Source organism: Pelodiscus sinensis, chromosome 4, assembly GCF_052426305.1.
Source record: "Pelodiscus sinensis isolate ZL-2025 chromosome 4, ASM5242630v1, whole genome shotgun sequence".
Classification (NCBI taxonomy): domain Eukaryota; kingdom Metazoa; phylum Chordata; order Testudines; family Trionychidae; genus Pelodiscus; species Pelodiscus sinensis.
The window spans coordinates 105,797,514-105,815,434 of NC_143055.1; the positions used below are offsets into that span (position 1 = coordinate 105,797,514).

At 41.1% G+C, this 17,921-nt stretch overlaps 1 long non-coding RNA gene across 1 annotated transcript in view; it reads right to left on the reverse strand.

The window, feature by feature from the left end:
* The window catches only part of LOC142829404 (uncharacterized), an 81,063-nt gene that overhangs the window by 14,762 nt on the left and 48,380 nt on the right, over positions 1 to 17,921 (reverse strand). The gene's annotated exons all lie outside the window — the stretch shown is intronic.

Sequence of the window (17,921 nt, forward strand, 5' to 3'; positions counted from 1 at the left end):
TATGCCACAATTGAATTCCAGCTCACAAACTTGTTTCGTTCTGCACTATAAAAGACTGTCAAATGTCACACCCCCAGAGATGCAACAGGATTCCAAAGATTTATTTATTTCAAGCTCTGAAGTCTATTAGCAATAGTGCTCCTTGCACTATTGGAAAAAGAGCTTTGATGACATTAAATTTCAGAAATGACAACTCATTGAATTTAGAGCCAATTAATGATGCCATCCTGTATAATATTTCAGCAATCCTCAGCTATTGTACTAATGAGAAATAAATCAATTATATTAAGTATAATTATAATTAATCAGAGTTCTGTGATTTAAAGCTGCAAATATTTGATCATATAAAATAATTTACTCTGCTGAATATTTTTAAGTAAGTTGTTTTATACAATAAAGGGAAAACAAAATAAAAGACAGTAATAGGCTCATTTTCATATAGATACATATAACATTATGCACACATGTTTAAATCAAAGGGAATGTTTAGTTCAGCTGAATTATTAAAAAATTACTACAGGAATGTGAGCTGCGTTGAGCTATATATTATTATGAATTGTTATTTCCGGGTTAACAAATATAATGGAAACAATATTATTAATGTTCATACTCCATGCTGCTATATTACCAAGAAAGGTAAATGAGAAGCAAAAAAAAAAAAAAAGGAAAGAGGACACAGGGCTGATCCTTGGAAGAGTCTCAATGTCCAGAGAATATATACTGTTTTTATGAAGAAAAATGTATGGAATGTAGCCAGCACAAATAAAAAAAAAAGAGAGAGAGAGAGAGAGAGAGAGAGACGTTATTCAGCCACAACAGGCAAATGAAACATATAGTCAGATGATATTTTTGGGAATAGCATATCTATTTTTGCTAACAGATAGCCAATGTTTTAATTTACTAATATGTCTTTTTCTTTATTTCTAGCTATTCTAACACTACCAACCCTTCATTTTCTATTGTTTACCCCCATAGAATAAAAGTTAAATATAACATACAAGTTCAATAATACATTGAACATACACAGGGCCAAGTTCTACCATCCTTATTCATGCTGAGTAGTAACTTACTCCATGACTAGTCCCACTGAAAGCAGTGGGACTACTCACAGAGAAAGGTACTAATCAGTAGGAGAAGGATCTGGACCACAGTAATTATAAGACTATTAGAATTAGCATATTTTCTTTACCTGGAGCTGAGAGTTAATTAAAATCTGACAGTACAATGTATACAGAAGATAAACATTACTGTATTTTCTTTCCAATACATGGATATGTAATAATTCATTTAAGACAGAGTAGCTCATGCTGTTGAATGTGCTTATTAAAAACAGCGAGGAAGGTCACGGGCAGTGCTTGCTGTATCCTTCATTTGTTCTTCACCGAAAATGATATAACCAAACTGCAAAAGTTGAGATTGAAAAGCCACTAGTGTGTTGTCTAATTTCAACCACAGAAGCTGCTGTGCACTCTGTGACTTTATGAGAGAATAAGATTACAGGTCACAATAGCTTCTTTATTTCCCACCTGTAGCATCTAACAACATTTTATTAAGGATTTTCCCATCTTCTCTTTCTGACCTACAGGGGACAAAATTCTAACAGCTGTTACAGGACCCTTACCAAAATGGCATTAACATAGATTAGCAGTTCTGAATAGTAGTCTCATTTCATCAGGCTATATTTATGACCACTAACTAATATTTTTCTCAGTGTTTGCATGATAAACATGGGGTATCATTATGTAAACAGGAAAAGGGCCTTTAATATGGATAAACACTTAATGTGTGTTGCTTGCCTTGAATAATATCACACCAAGCTACTGTCTGAAGCTTTAAAGCTTGTTTACAAAACAAACATTTTAGGTGGCAGTAGGCAAACTTGTTGTTGCCTATATTGTGTTTGTCAATTTCTTATTCATTAACTATTGCTCTGGGCACAATAATACACTCAAAGAAAGGTGGAACGTTAATTTACATGTTTTCAGGTTAATATACACAATACTCACACCTACAGTTCTCACTGAGAGCTGGGCCTAGAAGCCCGAGTAGCTGGATCCTGCTCTTGACTAGGAGATGGGGTGAGACGTCCTGGGTGTGGAGAACAGAGGGCACTGCAGCCCACTGGGGGTCTGGGAGCTGGTAGGGCATCCAGGCTCCTGCAGTTACCAATCTAAGAAGGGCAGTATGAGGAAGTGAGAAAGCAGCTTCTCAGCTTCTTACACTGCCCCTCTTGGACTGGTGGAAGTGCTCCTGGTGAGAGTGTGCACTCCCGATGCAAGGAGGGTAGTGTGGCTATGAACCACTACAGTAAATAATCTGGTGGCTGTAATCTAGGTTGATTTACATTTCTAGTACAGTATAGACATACCCCATTGGGTAATTTGACAAAGTACATTCAGATGACTTGCAGCAAAAGCCCATTTTGCTCACTGTTTCTGAATGGATCTAAAAGTAACAGATAACAACCAGGGAAGAATATTTTCTTTATGTGTTCCTAATTTCCCAAAGACTATTTTCCTTCCCTTTTGGTTAATATATTGACAGGAAGCAGTCCCAATTTTGAAAAGCACATAAGGATATTAACAGGGATAGCTCAGTGGTTTGAGCATTGGCCTACTAAACCCAGGATTGTGAGTTCAATCCTTGCAGAGACCATTTACAGATTTGGGGCAAAAATTTGTCAGGTATGGTACTTGGTGCTGCTGTGAAGGCAGGGGACTGGACTTGACCTTTCAAGGTCCCTTCCAGCTCTAAGATAGGCAATCTCCATTAATTTACATTATAACAGGAGGGAAGCTCGTACAGAAGAATGTAAAGGCTGTGACCATGGGTGTGTCTGTGACCAGATTGGCAGATGCATTAACTCTTTGGGGCTATGTCTAGACTGCCACTTTTTTTCAGAAAAAGGTATGCAAATTGCACTCCACAATTTGCGTACCTTTTTCTGATTGTTTTTTCAGAATAGGGTTTTCTGAAATTTGGCCCATCTACACGGGGCCAAATGTGGGAAAAACCTCCTCTTTCAGAAGAGCCCTTCTTCCTCATAAAATGAGGAATATAGGGCTTCTGAAAGAGTGCATCTGCTCTTCCACAAAAAATGTCGGAAGAGCAGATGCGTTCCCTGGACGCGGTGGAGTTTTTCCGGGATACCTCTGGTATCTCAGAAAAACTCCACAGTCTAGACATAACCTAGGACTGATAGGAACTACAACCACTGGCCCTGGTTTGAGGAAGGCAAGTGTTTCTTATATACCCAAGTTGCATGGAGTACTTTGCTAAAGTCATGGATCTAAACCCTCTCAGAGAAAGGGAAACCAGGCCCGTATGAAGGAATTTCTGTAGAGAGGGGTGAGCTGTGAAAGCAGCTGGTGGCTGACCTGCCCCCACAGCCCATTCCTGCCCCCAGCCTCTCTCCTGGAGGTGGAAGGGGGGGAAATCAGCCACAGGCTCCCCCTGGCCGGCCAGAGCCCGGGGGAGAGAGACTGGTAGCGTGCCACCTCTGCCTTTCCCAGATCAGCCGGAATTGGCCCTATGGAGGACCATGAAGGACTGTGTGTATGTGGGGAGGGTGTATTTGCACCCTTCGCAAACCCCTTCCCCCTCCCACACGCCTGGAGACAGACACAATATACACTGTATGTATTTGAAACATATAATATTTTATTATCTATTTTTTCCCCAAATTGCAATTTCTATACTATTTATTCATGGGGCATTAAAAAAAAAAAAGAAAAAAGTTCTCTTCTAGTCAAAAATTCCTGAAAAATCACTGTACACAAACTATCTAACACAGCCCTCCAGATACTGTAAAGCTGCAGATCAAGTTTACCTAAGACAGCAAGAGGCTTTCTTAGCATTTAGTGGGCTCTGTGCAGGCAGAAGAAAAAAATAATTTGTCTAAAATGTTAACTTTAATAACCTTCAATCTTGGCATAGAATTGGTACTATTGTTTCAGCATTCTTCCAACTACAGCTCTTCCTCGAAACAAATATGAGTAGTTATTGTATTAATTAGTTAGAAAACTAGTATAATATCAGTACCAAACTCACAATGTCAGGTTATAGCCTTGTAAAATTCTGCTTCTCCACTCAACTCACAGTAAGCAATATTGTCTGACAGGTACATGAAATATCATTAGTTTTCGCATGATCAACCATATCCAAGATTTTGGAAAGTATATTTTGTGCACGTGGTGTTAAGTTTTTATGTCAACATTGTAACACTGTTGCCCAGTTGAGCTCGAATTTTAAAAGGTCTCAGCACACACCACTAGGCCTGGATTTTCAGGAGAGCTTATGTTCCATTTAGGTATCTGAATGAGATCTCTTGAAAATAGCTAGTATTTTCAAAAGAGCTCCACACCCAGCGTGATGAGTCACTTTGTGACAATTTTGGCAAGATTTTCCAATGAGCGTGGTGAGGTGCTGAGTACTTTTGGGAAAATGTAGTTGTATTGTATGTTTGCAAATCCAGGAATGTGTGTAGGATCTCTTGGTAACACAGAGGAATATGGATAGATGTAACAAATAATAAAACCACAGTAAAACAACAATTATTTTACTTTCAATTTGTGTGAGAAGCAGCAATTTATCCTGTACCACTCCTGCTCTTCCTCATTGCTCTCCAAATTGTCACAGAAGTTTGATGCCAAGTTTTTGAGAGATACTTCTTCAACAACAGCATCTGGATGCTTGGCAGACACTCCAGCCAGTTGTGCTGAATTCTTTGGATTGGCTTCCACACATCTGTCAATGGTCAGACTATTACTGATTGACTGTCTGGGCTAGACTGTCCTGTTCACAGCAATTTCTCTGCTCTTTCATCTATCTAAAAGTAACTGGTAGGTCCAAGTTAAAAGAAAACAAAATATTGTTAAAGTCTACAGGAGAAAAAAGTAAAGGCTCTTACTGGGCAAATGCTCACAGTAGCATTTAAAATCACCCATACTGTCCCCACCCAATTAAAGATAATTAATGTATAATGTTTAAGTACTAAAGAAATGCCACAGACTTTCTTCTGTTCAGTGGGAATATTTATCACAGGAACATTGCTAACTTTTATCCACTACGTGCTGTAAATTTCTGGAAACCATCTAAATAACTGTATGGCTTGTTCATTTTTCAACTGCAAAGATGAATTTCTAGAGAAATCACAGTACCTTTTTCTGGACATACTGGGATAGAAGACAGACACATCTCAGAAGGTTTGGTCGAGTTCAGATAAGTGTTAAAGCCCTCGGGTTCTAACCTGAACTTTATTCAAACTTCTTGATGATGGAAACTTGGTTCTTGGTCCTGCAGTGAGACACGAAAGTGTAGATTCGTATGCCCACACATAGTTCCACTGAAGTCAGTGTGACTTTTCACAGGCACAAGTGTGTGATCACACGGATTTTCTAATTTGACACAGTTTTCCTCTTGGCCTTCTTTTGTAATTTGGCATAGTACAAAGCTTTCCTTAAGCCTATGGTTTTAACATTGATGTAGTAGCCTTCTGATGAGCGTTGTCCAAGTTAAAAAAAAAGTATCTGATTATTGGCCTGTAGTTTAAGAACTAAAGAGGAGATTGCTGATAGTTTCTAAAATATCAGGATCATTCCAGTGAATTCCTTGTAAATAAATACCAAATTGTTAGCGTCTCTTTATCCTTCCAGTCATTAACATAACAAATGATATTCAGTCACTCAACATGTGGTGAAATCATGAAAGGTCCTGCCTGAGAGGCATTAAAACCAAGGAATCATAGGGTTAAGAAAGATTAAATATTCATGCTACTAGAGACTGGCCTTTTACAACACCTTCCTTTGTATTAAGAAGCATTTTTGGCACAAAACAGTGCATGAGCTAAGGCTGGTTTGTCAGTCCAGATTTTCAGCTTTTCCTGAATTTCCTTGCTTTTGTGAGCTTCGGTCAAGTTCTTTTTGTTATTTATTTGATGTGGGATTAAATATTACTGGATATGTTTTTAACTTGCTGGAGAAATACAAAGTTAGTTTTTATTAGTAGTCAAATTTCTATTTTGTGTTTAGTTAATGATGTCTTAGCTTACATATCAGAAACAAACAATCAAAAAAATCCAGTTAGGGCTGGAAATGCAGGCTGACCCACTATCCTTAAGTATACACGCTGTCATGCTAAAAAACCCTTATATAGTGCTGTACTTTACAGAAGACCAATACATTAGTATTGCTTATTAGTCATATGAACCCAATAATTACTTATTTTTGTGAATTTAGGTCAAACCCTAAATCTTACATAGGGCCCAATTCATACCCCCGGTGTAATGAAAAACACCCAATGAAGCAAATATATTAGCAGCACAGAACTCGTCCCATAGATTTTTCCATTTGCTGTTTGTAAACAAAGTGGAATTTAAATTTTAAAAAGATAGGTAGAAGGGGCTTGACAGGCTGATGTGTGGGCAAGGAAAGTTTTATCTGCAGGGGAGGGGAGGCTGCTGGTGGGTGAGCTGTTGAGAATATTTAAATTTGTCAGAAATATTGACCGTTTTACACACGTGCTTCTTCAGCAGAAATCAACAAAAATGTGTGGTTATATAAAGCACTCCTCTTCCAAAGTTATATTCTACTTTTTAGCTAGAAAGAATAATAATAATAAAAACCTATACAGGAAACTCTAGTTTAATTAATTAAACTAAAACTGAAATAATGAGCACTCAGCAAAAAAAAATTACAATTATATACAAATATTGGATGAACTTAAAACTAGAAAGCAGCAAAACAACCCTTAGCCACACCAAGGAGTATAAATATGCTCAGACTTCCTCAAGGATGCTGTCAAACAAATAACCACTTTAATACTAAAATCAGACTTCCTAACCAAAAACTATTTATCCGACCCATCACCCATTTTAAAATATTGAGAAGGCAATCCCAGAACTTAATATTTAGGGGCTGACCTTGAATAGCAATCAATACTGCCCTTGTATGGCACAGTCATGGTGCATCTCTGATGCTTGTTGAAAATCTTTTGTGTGTGTGTGTGTGTGTGTGTGTGTGTGTGTGTGTGTGTGTGTGTGTGTGTGTGTGTGTGTGTGTAGAATGCCTCACAACCAATCACCACTTTCTTCTGAGCAGTTAACAGGACAGAAATTCTTTCAGCTATAGAGAATGTGTGTCTTCTGGTCTGATACAGCAACTCACAGCTCCGCAATGGTATATATCCTTGTAGCACAAGCAAAGTCTCTGATTATAAAGGTAGATCATGTGTACAGAAAGTAATGAGACAAACTGCTAAAAAGCAGAACACCCTTAAAATAGTAGCCTCAACAAAAAATCATTCCATATAAAAATATTTTCACCAGCCACGTAAAAAAAATTTAATTGTTCAACCCTGACCCCAATACCTCTGCTAAGCACTTGTAATTTGTTCAGAGGGACTAATTACCTGTAGTTGTTGGCAATTTTAAAATGCATGTTTGGAAAAATGCTGAGTACTTTTTGGTGAGCTTTGAGAACATAAAGGTAGCATTAGAAATAACGGTGATGGTTGTCTCAAATTGCATCATTCGCCCAAGTGCCATGCCTCACAGGATCATGTTCAAGGATCTTTCAGCATCAGCCTACTTTCTCAGTGCTCAGTGTCTTACTAGAATTCTTTCAAGAATATATTGGCTGTAAATGAAGTGTCAGTGGAATCTTTCAATAACTTGGTAGGTACAACAACATACCCCTGGTCTTGTCCATTAGTGGTAGATTTTGAGAATATGTAGATTCAGGGAAGTTGGGGGCAAGAACACCAAATATTTGGTCCAGAGGAGTTGGGGCTTCTGAAGCAGAGGGCTTAATAAAATAACGAACAGGTCATCCTGATCTTCCCTGCCAGTCCTGCTCGTATCCTATTAACTAACTTCCTTGTACGGGTCTTCCAATCAGTCCAGCCCTCAATGTGCTTTCAAGGCCACTCATCCTTTATCCCCAGTCTTTTTGCAGAGAACACAAGGCAAAGATAGCTCATTTGTTGACTGAGCACAGGGATTCTTCAGATTTTGAAGCTGTGTATACATGAAGCTGACCCGTGGGCAAAAACCACTCAAGTTCTGCCAGCCTTTTTACCCTGCACCTCACCAGAGACAGAGACTATGTATATAAGTGAATACACTGTTTTCTCTGCCAGTGTAAAGTTGTATAATAATAATAATAATAATAATATACATGCCCTTTCAAAAAGGCAAAAAAAAATTCTCATTCTTACGGGCACAAAAGATCCCAAAGCAGATTCCTTTAACCAGTACTATGACAAAGGGTCACATTTAATCACAGCAATGCAAGATATTCAAGAACTTTAAGCAGACTATATCTTATTCTATTTGAATTCAGTAACCTAACTGAGATCATGGAATAAATATGTTTGTATGTCATTTGGCTAAAGAAAAGACCATATTGCAGTGTGTCCAAGGTTTGCAAAGACCATGACGCCTTTCCAGAAGGGAAGTATACACATTTTTTTCTGATGTAGTCTGAGCCACCAAGTCTCAGGGAAAATAAAAAAAGAGACATTGAAATCTGAGTTTGTTTCACTGGGAATTACTACTACTGTTCTGATCCTCACTAAGCCTCATCTTATTACTGATGGGGGGAAAAAGTGTTTTATGAATATGACGAAGCTCAGCTTTTTTGCAAGCAGAATCTAAAAGACTTGCAGACTTGGAAAATTGCACAGTCTGTGATTCAGCTGAAGAGAAGAGGCTTTTTCAATATCTTGTTAAATCATCATGCCCTGAACTCAGTGGTTTTTATGGCTCTTCCAGTTTTGTGGTAGTATGACGGGGCTGAATCCATATGCTACTCCTTCACAGTTTACCCCCTCCCTTTGATCCTCCTCTGAGTGCACGTGCACACACCCACACACACAGGCCGAATACTCACTGTTCTTGGCTGTCACTTGACTTTAATTTAAATAGAGAAACAATGACTTAAGGCAGAAATGGATTTGACCAGATAGTCTTGTTTTAGTTCTCACCTCTGTTCTTTCCTGTAGTTCTCACCTACTCATATAGCCTCTCAATATTTAAAGAGCCACCCAGTCTGACTGCCCAGGTTGATCAGTACACTTCCTAGGATGGTTCTAATGATAATTGGGGCAGATCTATACCACAGATTTACATTGGTGCAGTTGCATTAATACAGCTGTGTAGCTGAAGGTGTCTGGTGACAATGATTTAAGTTGTTGGGGTGAGCTCTCCATCTCGGAGGGTATGTCTACACTATCCTCCTAGTTCGAACTAGGAGGGTAATGTAGGCATACCGCACTTGCAAATGAAGCCCGGGATTTGAATTTCCCAGGCTTCATTTGCATAAAGCGGGCTCCGCCATTTTTAAATCCCTGCTCGTTCGAACCCTGTGCCGCGCGGCTACACGCGGCACGAACTAGGTAGTTCGAACTAGGCTTCCTAGTTCGAATTACCGTTACTCCTCATTCCACGAGGAGTAACGGTAGTTCGAACTAGGAGGCCTAGTTCGAACTACCTAGTTCGTGCCGCGTGTAGCCGCGCGGCACAGGGTTCGAACGAGCACGGATTTAAAAATGGCAGAGCCCCGCTTATGCAAATGAAGCCCGGGAAATTCAAATCCCGGGCTTCATTTGCAAGTGCGGTATGCCTACATTACCCTCCTAGTTCGAACTAGGAGGATAGTGTAGACATACCCGGAGGGAGGCAGGAGCTATATCATAGAAACCATTTCTAGGGGTGCATCTAGACTATAGGGTTTTATCGATAAAAGTGGACTTTTGCCGACAAAACTATACCTGCGTCTACACTACCGCTGAGTTCTGTCGACAGTAAGTCGACAGAATGCGGCAGTTTTGTCAACAGCAGTGAACCTCATTCTACAGGGTATAACGCCTTTTGTCGACAAAGTTCTGTTGACAAAAGGCGCTATTGCATCCACACTATGCTTTTTCAAAGAGAGCGGCTTGCTTTGTCAACAGAACTGGCTGTAGTCTAGACACTCTTTGTTGACAGTATCTGTCGACAACGCCTCTGTCGACAAAAGCCTGTAGTCTAGACGTACCCATTAGTCCACTTTTGTCGACAATGCCCTGTAATCTAGACACACCCCTAATGTCCTTGATAGGTTTGGAAGAATTCTTATTTTCTGTAGTTTCAACAGATAATATTGATTTTTCTTTTTAAGCATTTTTCAGCTTTTATCCATTTAAGATTACACAGCTGTGCAAAATTAGGATTCCTAAGCATTTTCAGGAAATGCTTATTAAGTCAAATTTTTACCATTTGGGAACATTTTCAAGGGCATCAGACTGTAGTGGTTAGACAATTATTTAATGACAATAGAAACTGAGATTCAAAAAGTTATACCCATCAAAACACAGATTGTCAGTTTCATATGTCAAAATATTCAAAGTAAACATCCTGGCAATCAATCTCTAATAAGTTCTCAAGGAGCAGTTTTCTTACTTTACCTATCCATAAATATCAATAATCATCAATGGAAATATATTTTTAAATCTGTTTGTGTGTGTACAGTGGAATTGCTGAAAAACTAATAGAAGTCAATGCAACTATAAGAAGCTTTAACTATCAAGTCACAGATTTTGCCTCCCTCATTTTTGTATGTGAGAAAAGTACCATGCAGACGAATCACTGCTGCAGATCAGTGATTGCAACAGTGCCTAGCCAGTTGTATTTCTAAGAGGGCAGCTTTGGAAGAAGTGAAGGGATACTCTATAAGGACCATGAGATCCCAAAGTGCCTTTGTGACGGGGCGGCCCCGCCCGCGGCGGAGAGCCCCGTCTCGGCCGCCCTGTACAGCGGAAGGCCGAGCGCACCCCGCCGCTGTCCACGCTGTTCGGCAGCGGCGAGGAACACGTCGGCCTCAGGCACGCCGGAGGACGTCATCCGGGCGCCCTGGAGACCAGGCCCCCGTCGCCCCGGCAACGGGCAGATGCCCCGACGCGAGGGGCGGGGACGACGCAGGACGCCGGGGCCGCGACCCCGGCGCCAACTTTAAAATGGACCCGCGGCCCCAAGGAAGGGGGGGCTGACCGCGAGGGGAGCGGAGCAGAGCGGAGCGCAGCGCAACGCAACACAGTGCCGCGCAGCGTAGCACAGCACCGCACCCCACCGGCTAGAGGAGCAACGCAGCGACAGCTGCCCACCAGCCGGCTTACGGATACACCGGACCGCGATGAGTTGGTGAGCTCGGGAGCAGAAGGGGAAGGAAGCAGCCCAGTGCAGAGTCAGGGATGACTGGTGGGCTGGCGAGTTAAGGGGTCGTACCCCGTCAGCCAGGTTCGGGTCGTTTGGACCAGAACCCTTAGGGCCCTGGGCTGGGGCCCGTGAGAGTGGGCGGGCCTGGGCCCCTCTTCCCCTCCTGCCTTGTTGTGGGGGGGAAACTGAAGACAAGCACACGAATAAGAGGGACCTGGGGAACTCGAGACTCAAGGACCGCAGCGCGCCCTCCGGGCAAACGCCGCTAGGCGGCGTGGGGGCGCCACAGCCTTCAATCCTTGGATTCTGCACAACTGTAATCCCTACTTCTTCACTGTCTCTGTTCATCTGTATATTACTGGAACCATCTTTTTTAACATATTTTTTCTCCTCACCTATTTTCCCATGGTTAGGGAGCATATAAAGTTGGCTGCTGTTTTTTAAAGTCTTTAAAGTTTGTGATAATCTTCATGACCTTCATCATGGCAGATCCCAAAGGGAGATGGTCTCCTTACAAAAAGAGTGCTACCCATTTTGATCTTTTGGTATAGTGCTTAAGGAGGTCTGATTTTTATATTCAGCTTTTGTTCATCACTAGAAATCTTCTTGTGCCAACAAAGCTTTTGGAGCTTGTGTGATCACCGGCCATGTAGCAACATTTCATGGTATATATGCTTCAGAATTCATAAGTGCTCTAGTCTTAGAATATGTCCATTCCAAGAAAGCAGCCAAAAACTGAACCAGTGTGAATGGAAGCATTTGATGGATTTGGTTTGGAATATCCTCATTTCTGATCTTGCTGTGCCTCATGGAAAAGGTCAAGCCAGGATTCTTCAGACTTCCCAAGTGTTCTTGTTTCACTGTCGTACAGCTGAGCAGATACAACTGTGTATCTGTTGATCTACAGCTTCATAACAAGCTTGATACCATAGTGTCCCCACAGAGGCCATTGAAAGACAACACATGGGAGCAGCTGCTGCTATACAAGCATCTGCAGCTTTCAAGCATCCTCCAACACTGTCTATGATGCTGCCCAAGTATTTGACAGCTGCCATCTGCTCTGTGCCCCATCCAGAATGGCTCATATTGAGTTGGCTGTAATCTGTAACTGTCTGATGGTAATACTCAGGGACTTTATTTTATCTAGATAAATAACCAGACCAATGTGTGTTGCTTCTTACTCAACAAGGCCAGTCATCAGCTGCAGTGATTCACCAAGTTGAGCCAGTGTCATTGGCATATTCAAGATCTTGCTATTCAGCTCAGCACCACTGATAGTTGCCTCCCCAAGCCATCCATCAACCAACTGATGCCAATTGAGGACTGTGTTCTGTGACCATCATCACCTATAGTCCTCAAATCTGCAGGAGCAGCCATGTTGCAACCATCCATTTGACTGCCTGCTGACAACTGCTAAACCAAGACCCTAGTTTGAGGTTCTGCCCCAACACACTATTGGCGAGGGTCCAGAGCAGCTTATTGGTCCACTGGCCGTTCTTAATAGCAACAGGAACATGAACAACTAGGATCCATCTCTGGACTGTGCACCTTATGCTTCCCACTCCCTCAGCTTGATTTCCCAGGATCTTCACCTGGTGTGGCTCTGGACTTCTGATCTTTGGTTCTGATCTCCACTCTGTCTCTGGCCTCCTGGTATCCTGATTCAGCTGACTCCTGACTGTGGACTCTAGCTTTGACCACTAGGTTTAGCTGTCCACAACCTGGTCCTGATAACAGTCTTGCCAAACTCCTGTGGAGATAGGAAACCAAGCCATGGCATCTCCCATTATCTTGAATGCAGCCTTAAATTTCACAAACTTGCTTGGTGCACTGAGTCAAATGTATAACAGAAATCTATAAAAACTATTACACATAACTTATTACAATTCACCCTTCTCAAAAAAGGTGTGTCAGGGTTAAGATCTGGTCAAAAGCTGAATCTTGTCTACATTTGGAACTATGTAGTAGTGTTTCAGTATAGATACTAACTACCCCAAAATGAGAGGTTCTTCTGTCAGTGCAGGTAATCCAACACCCCAAGAGAAAGCAGTTAGGTCAAGGTAACATTCTTCTGTTGACCTAGCACTGTCTTTATCGGGGGGGGGTCAGGTTGTGTCAACTATGTCACTCGGGGTGGATTTTTACATCCTTGGGAAACACAGGTTGAGCTAACTTTTTGGTATAGTCTAGGCCAAGGTCTAACAACTTTTCTACAGGGTTGACTAATAGTGTGAATTTAAAGTGAATTAGTTAAATCACATTTAATCTCTATGGGGGGGGAAGTAGTCTTAATTCAGTTTAGAAGTGAATTAAACTAAACCAAATCAAGGACACTTGAATTCTGAATTAGAGGATTTCTCTGGGGGGTGGGGGCTAGTACAGTTTAACAAAAACACTTCAATTCACACCTTTAGTCGTTTCTGAGTAATTTTCTTTATTGTACCCTTCTAGACAAGCCATAAAACTTAAGTGATTTGAGAGATTAAGAGGGAAATGCCTTTTTCTGGGACTAGCAATAGTGTAATACTTCTGTAGAAGTTACATTCAGCCTTACTGCCCTTTTTAAAACAGAAGCAGGATCCTTTTTCCAGGCACAGCGGATAATTTTAGTGCACCAGATAATCTGGAAAACCTTATACAGCCACTGTGCCATAATATTCTCAGCTGCCTTCAGTCTGTTCTTAATTGGATCCCTGAGCCAAGCATTCCTTTATCTTTCTTACACAATGACATGAAGGTGTTCCAAAGCTGAACCCATTCAACCTTAGCTTTCACTCTCAGCAAACGTGTCTTGGAAGATTCCACTTGTCCCCTCATGACTTTCTCAGCATCAACTGCTGTGAGCATCTTTATGAATGACATTTGGAAGGCTGAGGCCCCAGCTTAGAACTGACAATGGTCACCAGGTTGAAACCAAGTCATTCCTCACCAGATGACAGAGTGAGTAAGACTTAAGTCACTAATCTTTCAATGGCCTTCTGTAGTCTGAACAGAAATCCATCTGATAGCTTGACTGTAGTAAGAGATTTTGGTTGAATTGGATTAACTTCAGCCCTTGTAAGTCTATAAAGTCCAAGGTTCAAGTCTGTTAGCAGAAGCTGACTTGTCAAGTTCAGTACATCCCTGACCATTATTCTAACATGCATGTGACTGATAAGAGTCCTGGAAAAATCATCTGGGCTGTACCAGATATGCTTGTGAATCTTGTGTGATGGAAAAATGTCTCTGCAATCACCATGTCAGCCACCAATTACTGCACAGCCTATTCCTCTTCTGCCATAAACCAAACTTCAAGTGTACTTTCTCAGGTGTCTTCATTCTATCCTACCTGTGTACTGAAGTTCCTTAGATCATGACGACATCTCCTCTTGGACATTCATTACAGTTGCTGGTAAAAACTATCTGCAGCCAAATTATTGGCCTTGCTATTGGTGGAGTCATCCTCTATGGTGCTGACAACATACCCCCCCGGTAGGGAATTAGACATGGTTAAGTCACTGATTAATTAATCACTTGCCAATGGCAAGTGACATGAGAGCAAAGAATGTATAATACTCAACATTATTTTCATTGCTTTCTAGCCACACCATTTCATAGTTCTCAATATTCAGGCTTTTCAATTGCTTGGAAAGGACGATGGCTTTAGCTGTTCCAGACAACATTTGAATATTCCACGCACTAATTTTACATGCAGGACACCATGGCCCTTTCGAAATGTTTCATTAGTGATTTTCCCCTCAGAGGTGAAGAAATTCTTGGCCATTTCAGCTACAAGGACATTTGGCCAGATTATTGCAGGTGATCACATGCTAACAAACTCACTATGGGTACATCTACACTTGCTCTCTAGTTTGAGCTAGGGATGCAAAAGTAGCAGACCGAAATTGTTCATGAAGTGGGGGATTTAAATATCCCGCACTTCATTAGCATAATCTCGCCCGCACGTTATTCCGCTCAACAGCTAATTTGAACCAGGAAGTGTGCTCTGGGATGCGTTAGTTTGAATCAAACCCCTCGGTTCGAACTCCTCATTTTACCTAGGCGAGCACCAGGCTCCTGCTCCAGTGCCTGGCAGATCTGCTGCCTCTGTGCGCTGGGTTCTTGCTGCAGAGCCTGGCTCCTGCTACCACTTCGGGCAGCCCTGCAGACCCTGCACTGGGCTTCTACTGCTGTGAGTGGGGCTGCCACAGCCCTGCTGGGAAGCCCCACTGCCAAGCGTGGGCCTCCTGCAGCCCTGCCAGGAAGCACCGCCAGCCTGCAGGGCTCCTGGCGCTAGCCCTCCAGGGGGACTCTCTGGTCCTACCAGACCACAGATGTTGCCACACCAGAGAATCATGGTTAAGAGACTTTCAACCTGTACTTACATTTCAGAGTACAGCATATAGAGCAGAAACAGAATAAACAAATCTTTGTAGGAGATTTTTGTTTGTACTGACTTTTAGTGCATTTTATGTAGCTTGCTGTAAAACTAGACATATCTAGATGAGTTGATGTACCAACTACAAGACCTTTGTGTACCCGCAGGGGTACTTGTACCCCTGGTAGAGAATCACTATTGTAGGGTTTCCCTTTACCAAGGCCAGAAACCAGAAGATATGGGAAACGTGCTGGGTTGAATGAGTAAGTACCAACTTACTTAGTATGTACTGATTTTAGCCACCTTCATCTGCCCAGACCACACTGAGTTGCTTGAAATACAATCCACTCCTATAGAGCCTAACTGAGCTCTAAACAAATATAATGTGGGGGGTCATTATGGAAGTGAAATCAGCTCCCCAAGCTGTGAGCAGAAGCCAGGCCTGCAGTGCTCCCATTTCTCCACAATTTGCTGGCTGCTCTCCTTATGCCTCGTTCACTTGGGCTACCCATCCCAGGGCAGCCCTCTGTCTATGTTAGTCAGCAGAGAGAGCTTTTCTAGAATGAACAAGGTATTCACATGACTCATTTGCATGTGCAATTTTAGCTCCCTATATGTGTCGGTGATTTTGCAAACACATTTGAGCAGCTTGTTCTAGCATATATGGCCAGCAGCGTGAGATTCTATGGGAAATGTTCTCAGCTTGAAGTTCTGAGGGTTTTAAAGTTATTCCACACATTTTTCTCTATATTTTAATTTTGCTGATTCAACTCGATGTTTCACTGTATTGCCCCAGCTCATTTCTTTCCTGTTTCTTCCTCATTGCTTTGGCAAATGTTGCTCTCCTTGCCTTTGCCTTCATATTGTGTTATTTATGACCTGCTGCTCATCTTTTCTAACACTCTGGTTCCTAGCTCTACTATTCTAGTTGATATTGCAGCTGTGATTTCTATTTTTTTCTTTGCCCTTTTTGGCTCTGCCAGGCATTTCATTAGCAGACTCAGAGAGAGAGTTTATACAGTATCTGCAGCTCCAGTGTTCAGTGGGATTTACTGAAACAACTGAACTACTTGGATGTATCTGCATCCATTTACTATTAGAAATGCCTTCCCTCTAAATTTACAGAATAATAGGTTGTGCACTGACACAGTATATGCATGCACAAATTCACTGAAGTCAGCTGAGATACATCTACGTTCATCAGGTCTGAATTTGGCTCTCTATCAGAAAAACATTAATATTTTTGAATCCAAACACAGGCCTTGATCATGTAAGCTACACTGCAGGGAGAGAGACTTCCCTCCATGCAAAATGAGTTGTAAATCAGTGCTTAGAAACTGTTAAAATGAAGCCGCATAAAAGCCACAGTCTCCTGAAATAATCTTGTAACAGATTTGGGTCAGTTGATTTTAGTATATTATAGTTGATACTATGTATAGTTTTGCACAACAGTATAATTTCTATGCAAAGAAGAATTTTAGCTGAGATTCATATACATTGTTCCCTTTTGGCCTTACGAAGTTTGTATGATTATTTTATTCACACATTTGCAGCCCCCTCTTCCCCCAGATAGCTTCATAACAACTTCCTTTTTTGACTCTCCCGCCCACAATGTTGCCTTTTAAAGCTTACTGCAAATAATGAACTTCTATGGCCTTCAACCTTTCTAATGTCTCTGCTTATTCCTGTAAGTTAGTTTTGGCTCTTAGGTTATGTTATAATGTTCCAGCACGTATACTCTTTTTGTGATGACAGTAAATAAGATACACACAGACTTCTCTGTTTATTTTTTCAGCTGTTCATTTATAGTAAATTTTAATAAAAACTGCGAAACAATTTTGTTCTGTGGGGGAGGCTTGACACAAAAGTAGAACAATAATGTGCCAAAAATGCATTGTTATGATCGTTCAGATGGGTGCTGTCACGAGGAGGGGTCTGCACTTCAGTCAGTATGAACATGATAAAGTATGAATAGTACAGCTGCAAACTCCCTTTGGATAACACTGCAAAACATATGGAAAATGTTTCCTGACTTATGAAAAATAATATTGGGACAGAATATAGTAAAGGGATTGGGTCAAAAGGCTGAATAAAGCATTAGCACAAACCATAACTGAAATCTTGTAGTCATAAATTCCCTATTAATGAAATGTGCATGTAATTCTTACAACTCCTCAATGTTTAAAAATTATAGCGTTAATAAAGACACAGTGACCCACTCAGAAATATATATGGGAATGTTTTCATTCATAATTTATTTTAAAAATGAATTGTGAATCTAAATGTTCCTTTTGGAAAAATTCAGATTATGATTTAGTTTCAGACCTATGTATTCTGGCCTGAGCCTATCTCCAATTTTGTTTATTTTGCATA